The sequence below is a fragment of the Haematobia irritans genome, chromosome 2 (genome assembly GCF_050003625.1).
Source record: "Haematobia irritans isolate KBUSLIRL chromosome 2, ASM5000362v1, whole genome shotgun sequence".
Taxonomy (NCBI): Eukaryota; Metazoa; Arthropoda; class Insecta; order Diptera; family Muscidae; genus Haematobia; species Haematobia irritans.
This window is the reverse complement of record NC_134398.1, coordinates 20,482,930-20,509,622: the sequence shown is the minus strand read 5'-3', so window position 1 is coordinate 20,509,622 and position 26,693 is coordinate 20,482,930.

Sequence of the window (26,693 nt, the reverse complement as noted above, 5' to 3'; positions counted from 1 at the left end):
ACAAAATTTTCTATAGAAATAAAATATTGACAAAATTTTCTATAGAAATAAAAATTTTGAAAAAATTTTCAATAGAAATAAAATTTTGACAAAATTTTCTATAAACATATAATTTAAACAAAATTTTCTATGGAAATACAATTTCGACAATATTTTCTATAGGAAAAAAATTTTAGCAATTTTTTTAGAAATTAAAGGATATTTTTTTATTATCCACATGCCTTTTTGTTAAATTTCAAACTTTAAGTTTGTAATGTTTTTATACCCTCCATCATAGGATGGGGGTATATTAACTTTGTCATTCCGTTTGTAACACATCGAAATATTGCTCTAAGATCCCATAAAGTATATATATTCTGGGTCGTGGTGAAATTCTAAGTTGATCTGAGCATGTCCGTCCGTCCGTCTGTTGAAATCACGCTAACTTCCGAACGAAACAAGCTATTGACGTGAAACTTGGCACAAGTAGTTGTTACTGATGTAGGTCAGATGGTATTGCAAATGGGCCATATCGGTCCACTTTTACGTATAGCCCCAATATAAACGGACCCCCAAATTTGGTTTGCAGACCCTCTAAGAGAAGCAAATTTCATCCGATCCGGCTGACATTTGGTACATGGTGTTAGTATATGGTCTCTAAAAACCATGAAAAAATTGGTCCACATCGGTCCATAATTATATATAGCCCCCATATAAACCGATCCCCCGATTTGGCTTTCGGAGCCTCTAAGAGAAGCAAATTTCATCAGTATATGGTCTCTAACAACTATGCAAAAATTGGTCCACATCGGTCAATAATTATATATAGCCCCCATATAAACCGATCCCCCGATTTGGCTTGCGGAGCCTCTAAGAAAAGAAAGTTTCGTCCGATCCGGCTGAAATTTGGTACATGGTGTTAGTATATGGTCTCTAACAACTATGCAAAAATTGGTCCACATCGGTCAATAATTATATATAGCCCCCATATAAACCGATCCCCCGATTTGGCTTGCTGAGCCTCTAAAAGAAGCAAATTTCATCCGATACGGCTGATATTTGGTACATGGTGTAAGTATATGGTGTACAATGGCCATGCAAAAATTGGTCGAAATCGGTCCATAATTATATATAGCCCCCATATAAAACGATCCCAAGATTTGACCTCCTGAGCCCCTTGGAAGAGCAAAATTCATCCGATTCGGTTGAATTTTGGTACGTGATGTTAGTATATGGTATCCAACAACCATGCAGCAATTGGTTCATATCAGTCCATAATTATATATACCACCCATATAAACCCCGGATTTGACCTCCGGTGCCTTTTGGAGAAGCAAAATTCATCCGATCTGGTTGAAATTTTGTACGTGATCCCGAGATTTGGTTTTGGAGCCTCTTGGAGGAGCAAATTTCATCCGAGTCAGTTGAAATTTGGTACATTGTGCTAGTATATGGCCGTTAACAACCATGCCTAACTAGGTCCATATCGGTCTATAGTTATATATGGTCCTCAGATAAATCGATCCCCAATCACACAAAAATTGGTCCATATCATATTGTAAATAGCCCCCATATAAGCGACCCCATATTTCAATTCTGGCTTCCTACGTACCGTGAAAAAGTCCATATCGATTCGTAATTATTTGTAGACTTACATACCTGTTTTGTCTAATATATACCACGTATGGACTAACTCACAATTTAGAACACGATTTAAGATACCACAATCCAAATAATTCCATTGTGGATGACAGTCTTTCGTAGAAGTTTCTACGCAATCCATGGTGGAGGGTACATAAGATTCGGCCTGGCCGAACTTACGGCCGTTTATACTTGTTTTTTCCTTGTTGTGATTTGTAATTTGTTGTCTTATCTCTATATTTGAATTTGTTTTACATAATTGTTTTAGTTATAAGATTTTAAAAATATGTTTGATTTTCTCCCTATAGGAAAAAAATTTTGACAAAATTTCTATAGGAAAAAAATTTTGACAAAATTTTCTTTAGAAAGAAAATTTTCTATGGAACTACAAATTTGACAATATTTTCTATAAAAATAAAATTGTGAAAAAAATATTCTATAGAAATATAATTTTTAAAAGTTGTTACTTACATACAACTGCACAAACTTATTATACCCTGTACCACAGTAGTGGATATACAAATATTGTAATTTTTTTCCTATTTTTTTTTTAATATCTTGATGTAGATCTAACTGAGATCTGATTTTCATATAAGAATTTTATAATTTCATATTTCTGTGAATTCAAAACTCTTTGTATCTAGAAAATAAAGAAATAGAAGAAAAAAAAATAAATTTTAACGTCCCCAAGTAAAAGTAGAATAAACAATTTTCAAAATTACCAACGAAACCCTATTAAACCGCAAAAACAGCAAAAAAAAAAAATGCAAAATAAAATTGGCTGAAAACTAAAAAGGAAAATTTAAGTTACAGTAGCTACAATATTTTATGAAGACCATATTTTGGCCACTATAAATAATTTCCTTTCGTAGAAAACTACTACAATCCTCTTAAATTTGCTCGAGAAAAAAAAACAAAACAAAAAAAAAATGCAGACAATACACCAACTAAAAATCTGGCACAAAAATGTATTTTAAAAGTGAGAAAATTACACGCTATTGTTAGGAAATTGTAACAGTTTCTGGCGAAGCAACGGAATAAGAGGTGGTAAAATCCAACTAAGGAATTGTCCAAGAAAATGCGGTCAAACTCAACAAAACAACCAACACATTTACAAAATGGACTAAAACCCCAACTAAAATCTTTGGGGAAAACCTTTACCAGAAAACCAAAAAGAAATAGAAGAAACTAACAACAAGAAGGAATTTTTCTTTTTTTTTTCGAAAAAAAAAAACTAAATGAAACAATTAGGAACAGAAGTGAAGTACTAGGTAATAGCTAAGATACCATGATGATGATAATAATGATGTTGTATAGTACAATAGAACCGAATCGTAGGACATTTCTTGTACATCCTCCCTTTACTAATCAGTGAATTGTTTTAAGGATACTAGACCAAAGTGTTCACTAATGACATTTTATAATGTGAATACTTCCGGAAATAATACAAGAGTAAAAAAAAACCAGGACTCCTAATATTCCTCTTCTGTTGCATCTTCTTGGGAAGATGACAGTAAGTAGTGCCAACTAAATTGCATTATCTCCATGGTATTGGAGGAAGGTTATGGTGTTACTCTTTTTGACTGGAGTAATTCTAGATCTTTATAAACTTTTAAACGTTGGTACAATTCATAACCACCCCTCCCCAAAATTTCTTTGAAAATTCTCAAAAAATCTAAATATCGAAAAAGATTTATTTTCGACTTAAATATGCGCCCTAGAGCGAAAATGACGTTAATTCGTGGCAGTTTGTAAAAATATTGAACATTTCGATGAAAATTATCGATATTTTTTTTTATAAACTAAGTCGTAACCTGTCCTCACATCCTAAGATGGGTGTTCTAGAGCGAAAATTTATTTAAATTTCGTTGCAATTTCCTTAAATATGCATCCTAGGACACAAACGACGTTAACCTGTGTTTATGAAAAATACAAAATTCATGAGAATCCTTAAAAAATATATTTTGATACCCTGCGCCACATTGTGGAACAGGGTATTATAAGTTAGTGCATATGTTTGTAACACCCAGAAGGAGACGAGATTGACACATGGTGTCTTTGGCAATAATGCTCAGGGTGGGTCCTTGAGTCCATATAACCATGTCCGTCTGTCCGTCTGTCCGTCCGTCCGTCTGTCTGTTGACACATTTTTGTGATCAAAGTCTAGGTCGCAATTTAAGTCCAATCGCCTTCAAATTTGGCACCTGTTCCTAATTTGGGTCAGAATAGAACCCTACTGATTTTGGAAGAAATCGGTTCAGATTTAGATATAGCTCCCATATATATATCTTTCGCCCGATATGCACTAATATGGACCCAGCAGCCAGAGTTTTATACCGATTTGATTGAAATTTTGTATAAACATAACACTTAGTCGTATAGTCAAGCGTGCAAAATTTGATTGAAATCGGTTCAGATTTAGATATAGCTCCCATATATATCTTTCGCCCGATATGGACTAATATGGTCCTAAAAGCTAGAGTTTTGGCCCAATTTGGTTGAAATTTTGCACAGGGAGTAGATTTAGCATTCTAGCTATGCGTGCTAAATTTGATTGAAATCGGTTCAGATATATATATAGCTCCCTTATATAGCTTTCTCCCCATTTACACTCATATGATCACAGAGGCCAATTTTTTATTCCGATTTAGTTGCACAGGGAGTAGAATTAGCATTGTAGCTATGCGTGCCCAATTTGGTTGAAATCGGTTCAGATTTAGATATAGCTTCCATATATATTTTTCGCCCGATATGGGCTTATATGGCCCCAGAAGCCAGAGTTTTGGCCCAATTTGGTTGAAATTTTGCACTAGGAGTACAATTAGTAATATAGTCATGTGTGCCAAATTTGATTGAAATCGGTTCAGATTTAGATATAGCTTCAATATATATGTTTTTCTGATTTCGACAAAAATGGTCAAAATACCAACATTTTCCTTGTTAAATCGCCACTATTTAGTCGAAAAATTGTGAAAATGACTCTAATTTTTTTTTTTTGATTGATTGATTGTTTTATTTATGACATGTACAACAAGAATATTAGATTCTTATAATTACAGTTACATGTTACAATTATCCATTTAATATAAAATAATAACATTATAATACCTAAGAATAAAAGTTTTGGTAAATTTACATTTGATATTGTGAATCCATGAAGAAAAAAAAAATTAACATATGTATATAAAAATGGAAAAGACAAAAAATTGAAAGAAATTATATTAAAACAAAAAAAAATTAAATTAAAACAAAACAAAAAAATATACGATTCAAATTGAATTGATATAAAAATTACACTATTGTAAATAAAAATTGAAAGGTTTAAGAAATAGGGTAAAACAAAAAAAAAATAACCATAAATAGAAAAGAAAAAAAAAATAAACCAATAAAAAATGAACAAATATGAAAAAACGAGAAATTAATAATCAAAAATGAAATAAAAAAGTAAATAAATGTAGCATTCAATAGAAATTTATCCTCTGCTGTAAGCGAAAATTATCAAATAATATCTTTTTAAATTGCAAAATGTCACTTGTTGTTTGAATATTATGTGGAAGTGTATTCCAGAGACGTATGGATGATATGAAAAATTGCCAATCAGAGACCAATGTACGATGCACCAGTGGTATAAGTGTTCTTCCCCTGTTAGAACGAGCAAATCTAAGTCTATCGAATAGGTATGCCGGAACTTCCGAGTGTATTATCTTGTGTAGAAATAAAAGGCCCCTAATTGACATTAGTTCATCAAGCGAAACTCCATATATAGTGCGAGAGAATTGTGTGACAGAGTCGCGTCGTCTCAATCCATAGACATAACGCGTAACGTTATTAAAAAATACATTCAATCTGCTACATAACCGAATCGCAGCTTGCAAAAAGTTCAACGCCATATAAAATCCCCGGTATCACATAACATTTCGCCAAGAGACACCTTACCCTAAGAGGAGTGTAATAATGAGTCGACCAAAGTGTCCTCAGCTTCGAATAACCCTGTCCGATTGCAGCACTTATGTGATTGGACCAGGTGAGGGTGTTATTAAAAACAATGCCAAGATTCCTAGCAGTCGTAACATTTAAAATGCGTTCATTATTGATCCTAACATCCAAAGAGGGTATTGAACTAGAATGCCTCCTACCAATCGCGATGTATTTCGATTTCGAAGGATTGAGGCAAAGCCCGTTCGCCGTCGCCCAAGTGTATATTTGAGATAAGTCAAAGTTCAGTTTGCAAATACACCCAGCAAAAACTAGGTAACCACATCTCATTACAATTGACATTACCAGGAGTAACGCTGTCATTACACGTTGCATTACATTGCGGCGAGTTATAATGACTAAGTTGTAATGACAAAAATAAATACTTCTCGGTAATTTTCGAATTGTTGTTCTCAAATTTTTAGGCAGTTGTAGTTAACGAATTAATAAAATAGAATAAATGATGGTACCATTAGGTATAATTATTCACATAAACGAGCACTTACATAAAAAATCAAAAAGAATATGTAATGTAATGGTAATTCTGAAAATTTTTCCGTTAAGAAATATTTCATAATAATTGTGTTTAATGACATTGTCATATTATGTTTTAAATAAATGCTTTCTTAAACCTCATTCACATTACACTTCCAAAATGCGCTTAAACTAAATTTCAAATGCAATTTGCCTTATAAAAAAGAGACTTAAAATCCACTTTTAGTAGATTCGAACCTAATGTGAATTGGCTATTGGATATATTATAACGTAATTCACGAATCCAACTCCCTTAAACAACCTACATTTATTTCTATTTTAAGAGTGAAATTAATTTGCGTGTAATCTTATTGAGATTATTTATTAGATTTTTTGTTTATTTATACAATATTCGTTTCTATTCAAGTAGTTCTCCTATTACAGCATCACTCGCCATATTTTGATCCATTGTAATCGGCGATAGAAATCAATAGTTTCGAGATTTGGTTGGCTGAGACAATAAGTGGCTATTTTGCAAACTTTGGTGTATCTACGAATAAGTCATTACATATTAGGTGATTATATGCTTTAAATGCACTACTTATTTTATGACCGAAAGTATGCCTGGGGAGAAGTACTTTCCTTCCAGGACATGCGTATGTAAATGTAATCCGAAGCGATGCCAATTAATAAGTGGTTATTAATTTTTAAATAGGCTTACCTACAAGATTACCGGGTAATGAGAGTTTTTGCTGGGCAATCATCTAGTTCCGCAACTGGGCTCGAAATATACAAGTGGACGTCATCCGCATACAAGTGTACCCTACTGAACGAAAGTTGGCACGGTAAATCATTGGTGTACATGGAGAAAAGTAGTGGACCCAAAATTGACCCCTGTGGAACTACTTTATTTATGGACAAAACTTCTGAAACCATCCCATTACTACAGACAGATTGCGTTCTATTACATAAATAAGACCAAATAAACCGTGTCGCACAAGACGAAAACTTAAAAATATTCAGAAGTTTGGCGCAAAGAAGTTTGTGATCAACTGAGTCAAATGCTTTAGAGTGATCAAGCAACACCAGGATCGTCACCTCATTTTTCTCCATGTTACATCTAATGTCCTCTGAGACATCAGTCAAGGCAGTTATGCAACTATGATTGGGTCGGAACCCAGATTGCTTCTCAAAGAGCAATGAATTGTCAGAGAGATAATCAGATACCTGTTTATACATAATCTTTTCAAGTACTTTGGAAAGAAAACTTAAGATAGATATCGGCCTATATTCGTTGCAATTCTTCGGTAATGGGATGATCTTGCTATGTTTCCATGCTGTAGGAAATGAACCCGTATAAATAATCCTGTTAAATAAGTTTGTTATATATGGTAATAAGATCGGTAATAATATTTTCAGAAACCGGGGGTCAATGCCATCGTAGCCCATATCATTCGATTTCACAAGGGTGAAACTATGCACAACATCGCCTGAATCAATACATGAAAATTCAAATCCGCTATCATTCGCACCAAAATCCAATGTGTCAATGTCAAAATCATAAAAATCGTGCCCGATCGGAACGTTCGAAATGTCAATAAATTTACGATTAAGTTCATCGACGTCAACAAGGTCATCGCTACCTGAGTCCTTGCCTAATCCAATCTCCCGTATTATCCTCCATGTATGCTTCGATCCCAGAGCCGAGGAGAATCTGTCATAAAAATAACGTGTCTTAGCGCGTCTTATCACGACATTCGCTCGTTTCCTAAGCACACGAAATTCCTCCCGCAAAGAAGACGTTCTAAACCGTTTCCATCTTGAAAAGGCTAAGTCTCGTTCCCTTATAGCTATCCGGGCCTCATCGTTGAATCATGGCTTTGAATTCGAAGAGACCCTCTTTGTCTTCAAAGGCAATAACGTGTCCTGAAGACATTTGACATTATCCTGTAGAAAAAAGAGTTGGTCATCCACGGATACCATACCGTTCATTAGATCCCAATTTACACACGAAGGCAATGCTTCCAAATGGACATAATTAATATTCCTAAAATCCCTAAAGGTATACGTTGTCTGTTTCCTACGAACCTGAAAGCGATATGACATAAAAATCAAATCGTGCTTCGAAAAACACGATGCAGAAATCTGATCGTACAACAAAACCTTGGTTGGCTCACTAACGAAAAAAATATCTATGAGTGAGCTGTTAGTATCGGTATAGTGAGTAGGATTGGATGAGTTCGTTGGTACTAGTCCCAAATTTTCCTAAACTTCTAATACATATATATCGAGCGATAAATCATAAATAAACTTTTGCGAAGTTTCCTTAAAATTGCTTCAGATTTAAATGTTTCCCATATTTATACCCTTCACCACTACTGTGGTACAGGGTATAATAAGTTTGTGCATTTGTATGTAACGCCAAGAAATAGTGGTCATAGACCCATCTTTTAGTATACCGATCGGCTTAGAATTAAATTCTGAGTCGATTTAGCGATGTCCGTCTGTCTGTCTGTATATGTAATTTTGTGCACAAAGTACAGCTCGCAATTTAAGTCCGATCGTACTCAAATTTGGCACAGGGCCGTTTCTTGACACAGAGACAATCGCTATTGGTTTTGGAAAAAATCGGTTCAGATTTGGATATAGCTGCCATATATATTTATCCCCGATTTGGTCATAGTTAGCGTGTTTATCAACCGATTTTCTTGAAATACCGTACATCCAAATATTTTATGAATTTCGAAAATCTTGCAAAATATCAGCCAAATCGGTTCAGATTTAGATATACCTCCCATATATATCTTTTGTCCGATTTAGACTCATATGACCACAAAGGTCAAAGTTTACTACCGATCTTCGTGAAATTTTGCACAAAGGGTAGAATTGACATTCTACCAATGTTTGGTAAATTTGATTGAAATCGGTTCAAATTTAGATATAGCTCCCATATATATCTTTCGTCCGATTTAGACTCATATGACCACAGAGGTCAAAGTTTACTACCGATCTTCGTGAAATTTTGCACAAAGGGTAGAATTGACATTCTACCAATGTTTGGTAAATTTGATTGAAATCGGTTCAAATTTAGATATAGCTCCCATATATATCTTTCGTCCGATTTGAACTTATATGGCCACAAAAGCCAGAGTTTTGGCGTGATTTGCTTCAAATTTTGCACAAGGGGTACATTTAATAGTATCGTTAAATGTGTCAAATTTTGTTAAAATCGGTTCAGATTCAGATATAGCTCCCATATATATCTTTCGTCCGATTTGAAGTTATATGGCCACAAAAGCCAGAGTTTTGCCGTGATTTGCCTCAAATTTCGCACAAGGAGTACGTTTGGTAGTATCGGTAATTGTACCAAATTTGGTTGAAATCGTTTCAGATTTAGATATGGCTCCCATATATATCTCATATGACCAGGGAAGCCAAAGTTATACTCCCATTTATGTGAAATTTCGCATAGATAGCAGATTTATTATTCTAACTATACATGTCAAATTTAGTCAAAATCGGTTCAAATTATATATAGCTCCCATATATACGTACACCAGAGTTGGGGAAATATGGTAGACTGTTACACATTTTAGACCCATTTTCAATGGAAGTTTCCTCCAATTAACTGGATAGCATTAGCCGATTTAAATTTTAATTCTAGAGATTTTGTAGAAGTAAAAAAATTGTCTCCTTTATATAGCTTCCTTCAAATGTGAAGTAGTTGAGATGGTAACACAAATTTTGGTCTACATAGTGGTGAAGGGTATAATAAAGTCGGCCCCGCCCGACTTTAGACTTTACTTACTTGTTATACCCTCCATCATAGGATGGTGGTATATTAACTTTGTCATTCCGTTTGTAACACATCGAAATATTGCTCTAAGACCCCAAAAAGTGTATATATTCTGGGTCGTGGTGAAATTCTGAGTCGATCTAAGCATGTCCGTCTGTCCGTCCGTCCGTCCGTCTGTTGAAATCACGCTAACTTCCGAACGAAACAAGCTATCGACTTGAAACTTGGCACAAGTAGTTGTTATCGATGTAGGTCGGATGGTATTGAAAATGGGCCATATCGGTCCACTTTTACGTATAGCCCCCATATAAAGGGACCCTCAGATTTGGCTTGTGGAGCCTCTAACAGAAGCATATTTCATCCGATCCGCCTGAAATTTGGTATATGGTGTTGGTATATGGTCTCTAACAATCATGCAAAAATTGGTCCACATCGGTCCATAATTATATATAGCCCCCATATAAACCGATCCCCAGATTTGGCTTGCGGAGCCTAAAAGGGATGTAAATTTCATCCGATCGGGCTGAAATTTGGTACATGGTGTTGGTATATGGTCTCTAACAACCACGCAAAAATTGGTCCACATCGGTCTATAATTATATATAGCCCCCATATAAACCGATCCCCAGATTTGGCTTGCGGAGCCTCAAAGAGAAGAAAATTTCATCCGATCCGGCTGAAATTTGGTACATGATGTTGGTATATGGTCTCTAACAACCATGCAAAAATTGGTCCATATCGGTCCTTAATTATATATAGCCACCATATAAACCGATCCCCAGATTTGGCTTGTGGAGCCTCTAAGAGAAGCATATTTCATCCGATCCGGCTGAAATTTGGTACATGGTGTCGGTATATGGTATCTAACAATCATGCAAAAATTGGTCCACATCGGTCCATAATTATATATAGCCCCCATATAACCGATCCCCAGATTTGGCTTGCGAAGTCTCCAAGAGAAGCAAATTTCATCCGATCCGGCTGAAATTTGGTACATGATGTTGGTATATGGTCTCTAACAACCATGCAAAAATTGATCCACATCGGTCAATAATTATATATAGACCCCATATAAACCGATCTCCAGATTTGGCTTGCGAAGCCTCAAAGAGGAGCAAATTGCATCCGATTCGGCTGAAATTTTGTACATGGTATTTGTATATGGTCTCTAACAACCGTGCAAAAATTGGTCCACATCGGTCCATAATTATATATGGCGCCCATATAAACCGATCCCCAGATTTGGGTTGCGGAGCCTCAAAGAGAAGCAAATTTCATCCGATCCGCCTGAAATTTGGTACATGATATTGGTATATGGTCTGTAACAACCATGCAAAAATTGGTCCACATCGGTTCATAATTATATATAGCCCCCATATAAACCGATCCCCAGATTTGGCTTGCCAAGTCTCCAAGAGAAGCAAATTCCATCCAATCCGGTTGTAATTTGGAACATGGTGTTAGCATATGATCTTTAACAACCGTGCCAGAATTGGTCCATATCGGTCCATAATTATATATAGCCCCCATATAAAACGTTCTCCAGATTTGACCTCCGGAGCCTCTTGGAGGAGCAAAATTCATCCGATCCGGTTCAAATTAGGCATGTGGTGTTAGTATATGGTCGCTAACAACCATACCAAAATTGGTCCAATCACACAAAAATTGGTCCATATCGGTTCATAATCATGGTTGCCACTAGAGCCAAAAATAATCTACCAAAATTTTTTTTCTATAGAAAATTTTGTCAAAATTTTATTTCTATAGAAAATTTTGTCAAAATTTTATTTCTATAGAAAATTTTGTCAAAATTTTATTTCTATAGAAAATTTTGTCAAAATTTTATTTCTATAGAAAATTTTGTTCAAATTTTATTCGATTCATAATCATGGTTGCCACTCGAGCCAAAAATAATCTACCAAGATTTTATTTCTATAGAAAATTTTGTCAAAAGTTTATTTCTATAGAAAATTTTGTTAAAATTTTATTTCTGTAGAAATTTTTGTCAAAATTGTCTTTCTATAGAAAATTTTGTCAAAATTTTTATTTCTATAGAAAATTTTGTGAAAATTTTATTTCTATAGAAAATTTTGTTAAAATTTTATTTCTGTAGAAAATTTTGTCAAAATTCTATGTCAACTTTATCAAACTGAATTATATACGTATTGTATCGATCTTTTTTGATTTAATATATACCACGTATGGACTTACATACAATTTAGAATATGGTGTTAGGAGGTTTTAAGATACCTTGCCATCGGCAAGCGTTACCGCAACTTAAGTAATTCGATTGTGGATGGCAGTGTTTAGAAGAAATTTCTACGCAATCCATGATGGAGGGTACATAAGCTTCGGCCTGGCCGAACTTACGGCCGTATATACTTGTTTTTTACTAACATTGTGTTCCACCCTAGTGCATTAGCCAACTTAAATTTTGAGTCTATAGATTTTGTAAAAGTCTATCAAATTATGTCCAAATCGAGTGATATATAAATGTATGTATTTGGGACAAACCTTTATATATAGCACACAACACATTTAACGGATGTGATATGGTATCGAAAATTTAGATATACAAAGTGGTGCAGGGTATAATATAGTCGGCCCCGCCCGACTTTAGACTTTCCTTACTTGTTTTTTTTTTTTTTTTTGAACTCATCGATACATTGATCTCACACCTCATAAAGTATATGTACCGACCGATATATACTCACATAACTAAAGAGGCCAATTACTCCGATATATGAAATTTTGCACAGGGAATAGCACCAGCGATGGTCTGTATCAAACTTTTTTAGGTTTGCGACTGTCGCAAAGTTGTAAACGTCGTAAACGCCACATACGTGTCGTAAATGTAGAAAAAGTAACAAAAGTCGCAAACTCAAAATACTTTAGTCGCGTCAGCTAGGCAGCAAATTCGATGATATCCAAGACGATGGTATGTGCGAAGAGAAGGTTTTAGTCCCCACATTTTCCCTATTGCCTTTTGCATGAGTACAGGGTAACCGTGGATTTTCTTGTCCTTTCTTAGCTTTAAGTTCAGTCTCCTGTCCAATATAACCCCAAGGTATTTTGCACACTCACTAATGGGAATTTCGATAGCACCTAAGAAAATAGGCTTGACCGATGAAAAACTTTCCCAAATTTCTGCAGAAACTCACAGCGAATGCTGTCAAGCTAAATTAAAAAATGGTCAGGATTTCTTCTATTCAAAATTAGGTTTTCTACAGTAGGTTTACGACTTTTGCGACATACGTATTATACCGTCGCAAATGTATGTCGCAAAAGTCACAGTTTGTGACAGGCCAACCCTGAATAGCACTAAATTTGGCAAAAATCCGTTCAGATTTAGATATAACCCACATATACATATATTTGGAAAATGTGGTACAGGTTATAATATAATAGGCCCAACCGACCTTAGACTTTTCTTACATGTTTTTAAATAATTTTTTTTAACTCAAGACTATTTTTTTTTTTAATTTAGAAATTTCACCATTTTACCTCTTTCTGACAACAAATCGGTTATTCGAAATTCGCTTTTTGACTTTTATATCCCAAATGAAAATATTAGTGTTTAATTATAACAAAATTAAGACGTGAAAATAAATAGACAGGTATTTGACACCACAAAAAAAAAATAAATGTGAGTATTAAAAACCTCTCGCAATGGAGAGTCGAAATGAAATGAAATTGCACAAAAAAAGCAACAAAAAAAAAAACAATAAAAGTGATAAAAACTTACATAAATTGAATTCCCCTTCCATCTCTTGGCTTGGTTGACTATACTACTATTCCCCCCAAAACACCAAAGATCATGAATAAACAAATGAACTTTGTCAAATGCCAACATGATTGTCTCCCAGGCCTCTGGCAACTATCTGATATCTCCCTTCTCCTTACATCCCCAAGATAAATGGTTTGATGGCATGATATCACCACTTCAGCACCATGACAAAGGGGCAGGAGCTGTTCTCTGGGTTGTGTTTTTGCAAAGTAAGTGCGTTTCACATTCAAATGGTATCATGACACAATGATGAACTCCAAACTTATTTAAAATTCTCTTTTTGGTCATATCAAACGAGACCAGAAGAAATTTTGGAGCCAAACATAAGAGAGAGGGAAAAGAAATAAATGGCAAACTGTTGCTTCGAATTTGCTGTTTTTTTTTTTGTTCTTCCTCTTCAAGGATTCAAGCCATTGGTTACGGGGGAAGGGGAGGATGCTTTAGTTTCTACAAGAAATTGTTGCTGTCTTATTCCAATGGTCGAAACAATGTCTTACCCTCTATCATTGTGCAAAAGGTATCCATTATAGATGTAAGATTCCTTCTCCCCGCCCTCCCTGGAAGACCTAGCATTCTTTCACACATGCACGCTCCAACACTTCATTTATTGAATGGAAGTCGCATTAGATATGGTCTCGTTGGGTTGGTATAATAAACAAAAAAACCTAAACTTAAATTAAATTCGTTTTTCTTACAAATACCAAGTCGTAGGGGAAAGGTAACAAGTCAGCAATTTTTTTTTTTTCAATATTGAAATACCCATAGAGAAAAGAGTCAGGCGCAAGAAGAAATATAGGAAGCTTCGAATTTAGTATACCCTATATTCTTTTATATTTCATCATGAATATGGGAGTGGTTAAGAGATTTTGATATGATAAAAAATCTACATAATTTCTGACGTTTTAAAATTTTGAGTAGAATTAACATTCTTACCATGACGTGTTAAAATCGGTGCAGATTTAGATATAGCTTCCATATATTGATTTACACTCATATAGTTACAGAAAATTTTGTCAAAATTTTATTTCTGTAGAAAAATTTGTACAATTTTTATTTCTACAGATAATTTTCTCACAATTTTATTTCTATAGAAAATTTTGTCAAAATTTTATTTCTATAGATAAATTTGTCAAAATTTTATTTCTAATCAATACTTTTGATAGTTTCGGCTATAGGTCGATTACAAAACATAGGATTGATGTTTTTATTTAATTTTTATTTTATTTACTAGCGTAACCCGCTTCGCTGCGCATTCCGAAGCATATTTGGAGGAATATTTTGCGTTAATTTAGTCAACTATATCCTTCGTGCTGAAAAGATTTGAATTCTTTTAAACAAATCGGACTACTTGATTTTTCGTTTATAGGTACAAATACGGCGGGAGAGGGTGTACCTTCTTCTATATTTCTTGTGAATTTTAAGTGTGGTTTGTCAAGGAAAGGTATCCTTCTCCTCAACATATCTGAAAATTAAGCCCTATATTATAATAACATACAAAGAATTACTGTTTCCCATCCAATAAATCGGAAAAAGCAAAAAAAGTAAAATTTTTTACCACATTAACATTTGCTAAAATGTTACAAAATTATGCACCCTCTACGTTGGCGGCCAATTTCATGTAAATTTAAGTTCTTTACTAAAAAGAAGTCTGGCAGAAGCCTGTGCAAAAATCATAAAATTATGTACCGAGTTCCCATTTACGGACAACCCTCCACTTTCAATTTAAGAAAAAAAAAAAACGGACAAAAGGGACCTGATATCGGACTATGACGTACCCATATATTAATTTCACAACTACTCAATGGTCCCTATAAATTCTATCGAAGTAAATCGACAAAGTTTATTTCAATTTTCCCCTTCCCCAACCAGATATCGAAAAATCATATACTAATTTCAAAATCATGTATACATTTAATCGCCTCCTCCCACGTTCCCAGTAAATTTCAAGTAGATCGGAGATGTTTAAATTTTGCTCTATTGTTTTAAAGGGACGTCACTTTCTCCGATACAATATCGACAAACACCGTAGTGAATAGCACCCCTAACCTTCCCTGAAAATTCTTGAAACTTTCCTTCAAGTGTGGGCCAAGGAAGGTTGCCTCTTCGTTCATAACCTTCCCACACTGCCTTTGTAAATTTCACGGAAACTTAAGAATTTTTGTTTTTGTTTGCAGTTTTAGAGGAGGACCTCCTCCCCGACCAAATATCGAAAAGTGATGTGCGTATCTTTTGTAAACGTCCCAGAAAATGTCAAGCAAATTATACGCCTAAAGGGGCGGCCTTTCTTCCGTCCAAATATCACAATATCAGGTATCAACTATAAATATCGTAACCTCTCCCCAGTCCTCTGTAAATTTCAAGTAACTCGGTAAAGATTAATTGTTTTTCTGTATGTACTTAAAAGAAGCGGATGTCTCCCTATGCCCTTTTATTTTTATAAAAAAATCAGGAATCTGATATAAATTTCATAACCTAACTCATTTTTTCCGTAAAATTTCAGTCGGAGGAGTTTAGTTTTGTTTTCACTGTACTTTAAAAAAAAAGTCGGACAAAGGGTGGTCCCACTCCCCGACCAAATATCGAAAAATAATGCAGCGGATTTTTGTCTAGATGCCAACCCCAACTTTCAATGAAAATTTCAAGCAAATCGCATAATTTTGTTCCTAGTTTCAAAAAGTAGGGCAAAGGGGGGTCCTCCTCCCCGTCCACATATGAAATCATCAGGTACCCCATATTAATTCCATAACCTCACCGCATGTTCTCTGTAAATCTCAAATAATTTAGAGAATTTTAGTTTTTTCACTGTACTTAAAAAAAAAGTCGAACAAAGGGGTGGTCCCCCTCCGCAACCAAATATCGAAATATAAAGTAGCGGATCTTTATCTAGATGCCAACCCCAATCTTCAATGAAAATTTCAAGCAAATCTGTCAACTTTGGTCCAATTTTCAAAAAGTCCGACAAATGGGAGGTCCCCCTCCGCGACCAGGTGTTAAAAAATGAGGTACCCTATTTCACCACATGAACGCACCCTGCGATCTTTGAAAGTTTCAAGTAAATCGGTTCAGTCGTTTCGGAGCCAACTCGGAACATACAAATAAACAAACAAACAAACAAACAAATAAACAAACATAGATTGAATTTTATATATATAGATTTTACACTGTAAAACAGAATGTGAAGCTGTGCACACCAGAATAAATCCTTGAAAACGGTTTTGACGAAGTCAACCGAAATATTGGAAATAAAAACAATAATCCTATGTTTCTAAATCGACCTATAGCCGAAACTATGAAAAATATTGCTTAAAAATACAATAAAAAGGTCAACGATAATCAATCAGAAAAATTTTATTTCTATAGAAAAATTGGTCTAAATTTTATTTCTATAGAAAAGTTTGTCTAAATAATAACCAGAATAAATTTTATTTCTATAGAAAATTTTTTCAACATTTTATTTCCATAGAAAATTTTGTCAAAATTTTATTTATATAGAAAATTTAATCAAAATTTTATTTCTATAGAAAATATTCTCACAACTTTATTTCTATAGAAAATTTTGTCAAAATTTTATTTCTATACAAAATTTAGTCAAAATTGTATTTTTTGATAGAAAATTTTGTCAAAATTTTAATTCTATAGACAATTTTGTCAAGATTTTAATTCTATAGAAAATTTTGTCAAAATTTTATTTCTATGGAAAATTTTCTCAAAATTTTGTTTCTATTGAAAATATTCTCACAATTTTATTTCTATAGAAAATTTTATCAAAATTTTATTTCTATAGAAAATTTTGTCAAAATTTTATTTCAAATTTTTTCAAAACTTAATTTCTATAGATAATCTTATCAAAATTTTATTTATATAAAAAATTTTGTCAACATTTTATTCCTAGAGGATATCTTGTAAAAATTTTATATCCATAGAAAATTTTGTCAAAATTTTATTACTATAGAAAATTTTGTAAAAATTTTATTTATATTGAAGTGTTTGTAAAAATTTTATTTCTACAGAAAATCTTGTCTAAATTTTATTTTTATAGAAAATTTTGTCAAAATTTTATTTCTATAGAAAGTTTTGTCTAAATAATATTCAGAATAAATTTTATTTCTATAGAAAATTTAATCAAAATGTTATTTCCATATAAAATGTTGTCAAAATTGTATTTTTTGATAGAAAATTTTATTTTTATAGTAAATTTTGTCTATATTTTATTTCTATAGAAAATTTTATAAAACTTTTATTTCTATAGCTAATTTTGTCAATTATTTCAAAATTTTATTTCCATAGAAAATCTTGTCAAAATTTTATATTCATAGAAAATTTTGTCAAACTTTTATTTCTATGGAAAATTTAGTCAAAGTTTTATTACTATAGAAAATTTTATCAAAATTTTATGTTGATAAAAAATTTTCTCACAATTTTATTTCTATAGAAAAATTTGTCAAAATTTTATTTTTATAGAAAATTTTCTCACAATTTTATTTCTATAGAAAATTTTGTCAAAATTTTATTTCCGTAGAAACTTTTTTAAAATTTGATTTCTATAGAAATTTTTTCAAAATTTTATTTCTATAGCAAATTTTGTCAACATTTTTTTTCTATAGAAAATTTTGTCAAATTTTTTTTTAAATTTTATTTCTATAGAAAATTTTGTCAAAATGTTATTTCTATAGATTTTATTTCTATAAATTTTGTCAAAATTTTATTTCTATAGAAAATTTTGTTTCTATTGAAAATATTCTAACAATTTTATTTCTATAGAAAATTTTATTTCGATAGAAAATTTTGTCAAAATGTTATTTCTATAGATTTTATTTCTATAAATTTTGTCAAAATTTTATTTCTATAGAAAATTTTGTTTCTATTGAAAATATTCTAACAATTTTATTTCTATAGAAAATTTTATCAAAATTTTATTTCGATAGAAAATTTTGTCAAAATTTTATTTCAAATTTTTTCAAAATTTTATTTCTATAGATAATCTTATCAAAATTTTATTTATATAAAAAATTTTGTCAACATTTTATTCCTAGAGGATATCTTGTAAAAATTTTATATCCATAGAAAATTTTGTCAAAATTTTATTACTATAGAAAATTTTGTCAAAATTTTATTTCTATAAAAAATTTTGTCAAAATTTTATTTATATTGAAGTGTTTGTAAAAATTTTAATTCTATAGAAAATTTTGTATAAATTTTATTTTTATAGAAAATTTTGTAAAAATTTTATTTCTATAGAAAGTTTTGTCCAAATAATATTCAGAATAAATTTTATTTCTATAGAAAATTTTTTCAACATTTTACTTCCATAGAAAATTTTGTCAAAATTTTATTTATATAGAAAATTTAATCAAAATGTTATTTCCATGGAAAATGTTGTCAAAATTGTATTTTTGGATAGAAAATTTTATTTCTATAGGATATTTCGTCATAATTTTATTTCAATAGAAAATGTTGTCAAAATTTAATTTCTATAGAAATTTTTTCAAAATTTTAGTTCTATAGAAAATTTTGTCAATTTTTTTCAACATTTTATTTCTATAGAAAATCTTGTCAAAATGTTATTTATATAGACAATTTTGTCAAAGTTTTATTTCTAGAGGATATTTTGTAAAAATTTAATATCCATAGAAAATTTTGTAAAAATTTTATTGCTATAGAAAATTTTGTCAAAATTTTATTTCTTTGGAAAATTTTGTCAAAATTTTATTTCCATAGAAACTTTTGTCAAAATTTTATTTCCATAGAAACTTTTGGCAAAATTTTGTTACTATAAAATTTTTTGTCAAAATGTTATTTCTATAGAAAATTTTGTCAAAAATTTCATTTTATTTCTCTGGAAAATATTGTCAAAATTTTATTCTATAGAAAATTTTGTCAAAACTTATTTCTATGGAAAATTTTGTCAAAATTTTTTTTCTATAGAAAATGTTGTCAAAAAATTATTTCTATAGAAAATTTTATCAAAATTTTATTTCCATAGAAAATTTTGTCAAAATTTTATTTCTATAGAAAATTTTGTCAAAATTTTATTCCTTTAGAAAATTTTATCAAAAATTTTTTTCTGTAGAAAATTTTGTAAAAAAAAATCTATAGAAAATGCACTTCTGTGATGTTGCCTAAAAATTGCTTTTGAGTTAATATTTCTCATATTTCTATACCCACCACCATGGAATGGGGGCTATATTGACATTGTCATTTCGATGGTAACACATCAAAATGTTGGTCTAAGACCCCACAATGTAAATATATATATATTTTTTGGGTAGTGGTAAAATTCCGAGTCTATTTGGCGATGACCGTCCATCCATTGTTCCGTCCGTCCATCTGTTCATCCGTCCGTCCGTCCATCCGTCCTCCATTGGTCTATCCATCTGTCTTTCATCCGTCCTTCCTTCTGTCTTACATCCGTCCGTGTGTCTGTTGAAATCACGCTAACTTCAGGTCGAAGCAAGCTATCAACCTGAATCATGGCACATGTAGTTTTTATTGATGTATGTCGAATAGTATTGCAAATGGGCCATATCGGACCACTTTTGCATATAGCCCCAATATAAACCGACTACCCAGATTTGGCTTGAAAAGCCTCTTAGAGAAGCAACTTTCATCCGATCCGGTTGATGTGGTGTTAATATATGGTATCTAACATTCATTCAAAAAATTAATTATATAAAGCCCCTAGATTTGGATTTTAGAGCCACTTGGAGGAGTACATTTCTTACGATTACGTTCAAATTTTGCATGTGGTGTTAGTATATGGCCGCTAACAATCTGCAAAATTTTGTCCATGTCGGTCCAGTTTAAGCTACAAATGACTTAACTTCAAGTGAAAATTATGCTATGTTTCAAATAAAAACTTCTTTAAAATATATTATCGAAGGACTTTTCAAATTTTTAAACACTTTTTTGGTTTGAAGCCAAGATACAAAAAGTAAACAAATTTAAAGACAATTTTGAAAAGTTATTTCTGAATTATTAAAGCCAAGTTGACAAAGACAATCTGGCTTCATTGAATTGTTTCTGAATTTTTGGACAATGAAAAAACTTTATGTCAGAGAAATGCGTCTCCTATTTTGTCCAAAATTCGCATTCCAATTTTAGGAATATGAAATCTTTGTTTTCAGTGTATGATTAGTTCAATGTCAAGGGGCCTTCTTTTCATAGCCGGTTCTGAGCGATCCCATTATGGTGAAACCACTTTATTATTATTCGAATTTACCAATTCACTTTGACATTGCAGGGTATATGTAACCCACTAATAAAATGCAAATATCAAGCAATTTTTATAACCGAATTTGAATGGTATGTGCTTTATTGTAAAAGTAAAGATAAAACCCCTTTCACTGCCATTAGTGAAACAAATTTCTTTCGAGACAGAAGCAACAGAGCCCCTATCTATGTCTGTCCTTGCATTATAGTCCCAAATCCAATGGTGGCATTGGCACATATATGCTCAGCTGGTGGTATGAGAACACAAAACAATTTCACTAAAAACTTGCAAAAATAACAAATGGCAACCATTTGTATAATCTCATCGTTGTTTTGGTCTTCCATACAACTGATGTTGGATCACTAGCTGGACGGGCTAGTGGCAAACACCACCTGTTCCTGAGTTTTTCTTGTATGTTCGAGTTTTTGTTTTCGGGTTCTTGTTTTTTGGAAGCTGCTCAGGCTATAAGTAAATGTTGAAATATTTTCGAATATTCTGCTTTTTTGTTCCATCTTTTTTTTTTAGTGCTGACCTTTGTGTAGAAGAAGATTTGCAGCTTCCAAAACAAACACAAGTATCCAATTGAAATATAGACCAAAGAAAGTTTTTGTTTTTTTTTTTTGTTTCCTTTGATATATTTTTGTAAGGACAGTGTTTTGTGTAAAATAAAAAAAAATCGGGCAATTCGGAAAGATGTGAGCCAGATGCAAAACACAAAAAAAAAATTAAATAAAAGTGGTAGTTTAACATAAATGGGAAATATATCAGAACAGTTGGTAGAATTCTACCAAAAATATTATATTTTTTTACTGATTGGTAGATTAGAAAAATTCTTTATGCTTTGGTAGATTTTGCAAAATATTCCCCTTAAACTAAGAGAAATAAAATTTTGACAAATTTTTCTATAGAAATAAAATTTGGACAAAATTTTGTACAGAAATAAAATTTTGACAAAATTTTCTATAGAAATAAAATTTTGACAAAATTTTCTATAGAAAAAAAATTTTTGACAAAATTTTCTATAGAAATACAATTTTTACAAAATTTTCTATAGAAATAAAATTTTTACAAAATTTTCTATAGAAATAAAATTTTTACAAAATTTTCTATTAAAATAAAATTTTGACACAATTTTCTTTTGAAATAAAATTTTGACAAAATTTTCTATGGAAATAAAATTTTTAAAAAATTTTCTATTGAAATAAAATTTTGACAAAATTTTCTATTGAAATAAAATTTTGACGCAATTTTCTATTGAAACACAATTTTGACAAAATTTTCTATAGAAAAAAAATTTTGACAAAATTTTCTTAGAAATACAATTTTTACAAAATTTTCTATAGAAATAAAATTTTTACAAAATTTTCTATAGAAATAAATTTTTTGACAAATTTCCATAGAAACAAAATTTTTAAAAAATTTTCTATTGAAACAAAATTTTTAAAAAATGTTCTATTGAAATAAAATTTTGACAAAATTTTCTATAGAAATAAAATTTTGACGCAATTTTCTATTAAAATAAAATTTTGACAAAATTTTCTATAGAAATAAAATGTTGACTAAATTTTCTATAGAAATAAAATTCTTGACAAATTTCCATATAAACAAAATTTTTAAAAAAAATTTTATTGAAACAAAATCTTTAAAAAATCTGCTGTTGAAATAAAATTTTGAAAAAATTTTCTATAGAAATTTTTTACAGGAAATAAATTTTGACGAAATTTTCCATAGAAATAAAACATTGACAAAATTTTGTATGAAAATTTAAATTTTTTAAAAAATTTGTGTAGAAATAAAATTTTGACAAAATTTTCTATAGAAAAACAAGAATATACGGCCGTAAGTTCAGCCAGCCGAATCTTATGTACCCTCCACCATGGATTGCGTAGAAACTTCTACGAAAGACTGTCATCCACAATCGAATTACTTGAGTTGTGGTATCTTAAAACTTCTTAACATCGTTTTCTAAATTGTTACTTAGTCCATACGTGGTATATATTATACAAAAAAGGTATGTGTAGGTACGTCTACAAATAATTACGAATAGACATGGACTTTTGCACGGTACGTAGAGAGTCAGAATGGAAATATAAGGGTCGCTTATATGGAGGCTATATAGAGTTATGAACTTGATATGTACCAATTTTTGTGTGATTGGGGATCGATTTATCTGAGGGCTATATATAACTAAAGACCGATATGGACCTCGTTAAGCATGGTTGTTGACGGCCATATACTAGATCAATGTATCAAATTTCAACTGACTCAGATGAAATTTGCTCCTCCAAGGGGCTCCAAAGCCAAACCCCGGGATGGGTTTATATGTATGATTATGGGGGCTATATATGATTATGGATTGATATGGACCATTTTTGGCATGGTTGTTAAATATCATACACTACCACCACGTACCAAATTTCAACCAGATCAGATAAATTTTGCTTCTTCAAATGTCACCGGAGGTCAAATCTGGGGATCGGTTTATATGGGAGCTATATATAATTATGGACTGATATGAACCAATTCCGGCATGGTTGTTGTATACTATACATCACGTACTATACATCACGGTTGTTGTATACTAACATCACGTACCAATTTTCAACCGAATCGGACGAATTGTGCTCTTCCAAGGGGCTCAGGAGGTCAAATCTGGGGTTCGGTTTATATGGGGGCTATAAATAATTATGGACCGATGTGGACCAATTTTTGCATGGTTGTTAAAGACCATATACTAACACCATGTACCAAATTACAGCCGGATCGGATGAAATTCGCTTCTCTTTGAGGCTCCGCAAGCCAAATCTGGGGATCGGTTTATATGGGGGCTATAAATAATTATGGACCGATGTGGACCAATTTTTGCATGGTTGTTAAAGACCATATACTAACACCATGTACCAAATTACAGCCGGATCGGATGAAATTCGCTTCTCTTATAGGATGCGCAACTAAATTTGGGGGTCCGTTTATATGGGAGCTATACGTAAAAGTGGACCGATATGGCCCATTTGCAATACCATCCGACCTACATCAATAACAACTACTTGTGCCAAGTTTCAAGTCGATAGCTTGTTTCGTTCGGAAGTTAGCGTTATTTCAACAGACGGACGGACATGCTCAGATCGACTCAGAATTTCACCACGACCCAAAATATATATACTTTATGGGGTCTTAGAGAAATATTTCGATGTGTTACAAACGGAATGACAAAGTTAATATACCACCATCCTATAGTGTAGGGTATACAAATCTTGTCAAAATTTTCTATAGAAATAAAATCTTGCAAAAATTTTGTATTGTAATAAATTTTTGACACAATTTTCTATAGAAATAAAATTTTTACAAAATTTTCTATACCAATAAAATTTTGACAAAATTTTCTATAGAAATAAAATTATGGAGAAATTTTCTATAGGAAAAAAATTTGACAAAATTTTCTATAGATATAAAATTTTAATAAAATTTCCTATGGACATACAATTTTGACAAAATGTTCAAAAGAAAGAAAATTTTGACAAAATTTTCTATAGGAAAAAAATTAGACATAATTTTCTATTGAAATAAAATTTTAATAAAATATTCTATAGACATAACATACAGTTTTGACAAAATGTTCAAAATTTTCTATAGAAAAAAAATTTGACAAATTTTTCTATGGAAGTAAAATTTTCTATAGAAATACAATTTGACAAAATTTTCTGTAGAAATAAAATTTTGACAAAATTTTCAATATAAATAAAATTTTGACAAAATTTTCAATATAAATAAAATTTTGACAAAATTTTCAATTTAAATAAAAAAAAAAAATTGTCAACATTTTCTCTAGAAATAAAATTTTGGCAAAATTTTCTATAGGAAAAAAAAAATTGACAAAATTTTCTATGGAAATAAAATTTTAATAAAATTTGCTATAGACATACAATTTTGACAAAATGTTCAAAATTTTCTATAGAAAATAAAGTTTTGACAAATTTTGCTATGAAAGTAAAATTTTGATAAAATTTTCTATAGAAATAAAATTTTGAAATAATTTTCTGTAGAAATAAAATTTTGACAAAATTTTCAATATAAATAAAATTTTGACAAAATTTTCAATATAAATAAAATTTTGACAAAATTTTCAATATAAATAAATTTTTGACAAAATTTTCAATATAAATAAAATTTTGACAACATTGGCAATATAAATAAAATTTTTACAAAATTTTCAATATAAATAAAATTAAAAAAAAAAAACTATTGTCAACATTTTCTATAGAAGTAAAGTTTTGATAAAATGTTCCATAGAAATAAAATTTTGACAAAATTTTCCATAGAAATAAAAAAAATAACAAAATTTTGTACGAAAATTAAATTTTTTTAAAAATTTGTGTAGAAATATAATTTTGACACAAGTTTTAATAGGAATAACATTTTTTAAAAAATTTCTAAAGAAATAACATATTGACAAAATTTTCTATAGAAAAAAAATCTTGTCAACATTTTTTAAAGAAATAAAGTTTTGGCAAAATTTGCCATAAAAAAAGACAAAATTTTCTATAGGCATACAATTTTGACAAAATGTTCCAAAGAAAGAAAATTTTGACAAAATTTTCTATAGAAATAAAATTTTGACAAAATTTTCTGTAGAAATAAAATTGTGACAAAATTTTTATGGAAATAAAATTGTGACAAAATTTTTTATGGAAATAAAATTTTTAAAAAAATTTTCTATTGAGATAATATTTTGAAATATAATTTTGACACAAGTTTTAATAGGAATAAAATTTTTTAAAAAATTTCTAAAGAAATAACATATTGACAAAATTTTCTATAAAAAAAAATCTTGTCAACATTTTTTAAAGAAATAAAGTTTTGGCAAAATTTGCCATTAAAAAAAATTTACAAAATTTTCTATAGGCATACAATTTTGACAAAATGTTCAAAAGAAAGAAAATTTTGACAACATTTTCTATAGAAATAAAATTGTGACAAAATTTTTTATAGATATATAATTAAAAAAAACCTTCTATAGAAAAAAAAAATCTATAAGAAATAAAGCTGTCAGCTGTGAGACGAGTAATTTAGAAATAACAGCACAACCTGAAATGGATTTGCACTAAATATTAGCCACCCGTTATACTGCCAAATTCTTATATAACTTTTTCAGTTACCCAAAGCCACTGTATTTTTGTTAGTTTCCTCCTAACCGGTAAACGAGCTAAGAGTAGGACAATTTGTTTGCAGAATTGCAAACAAGGACCTAAAGTACGAAATGAGAAAAAACCAATGAAAATTGCAAACAAAGGAAAAAATCAAAATTAAATTAAAGGTATTTCTATCTACAGACTGGACATATAGGTGAACTGTGTATCTCTTGTGACCTTAAGGGCTCGAGGAAGAAAACAAGGAACAAACAAACAAGAGCTTATGTTGCCTGAAAAAGAACACTCGGACTATGGCCAGCCTTGAAGAGGATGGAAGGCAATCAAATTTACTTCTTCTTGTTCTTGAGCTAAGGAAAAAGAAAATTAAATGAGAAAAAGTAGTTTCCCCAAAAATAGGTCAAAGGGAATGATACAAAGCAAACAAACAAAACAAAAAACTCAACAAAGCTTTAAGGATGTCCAGCAAAAACAAAAGCTAGTATCTCTCTCTCCTATGATTCCTACACACAAAAAAAATTTTTTTGATTTCAATCACGAAAATCGCGGATTCAATCATTTTTTTAATTGAAATGTCTTCAATCACGAAAATGATAGTATCAATCACCCATTTTGATTGAAAACCAACACGATTTTTAATTAAAAAATTAATTGACTTTTGTCACGGAATCAATTAATTGTGTG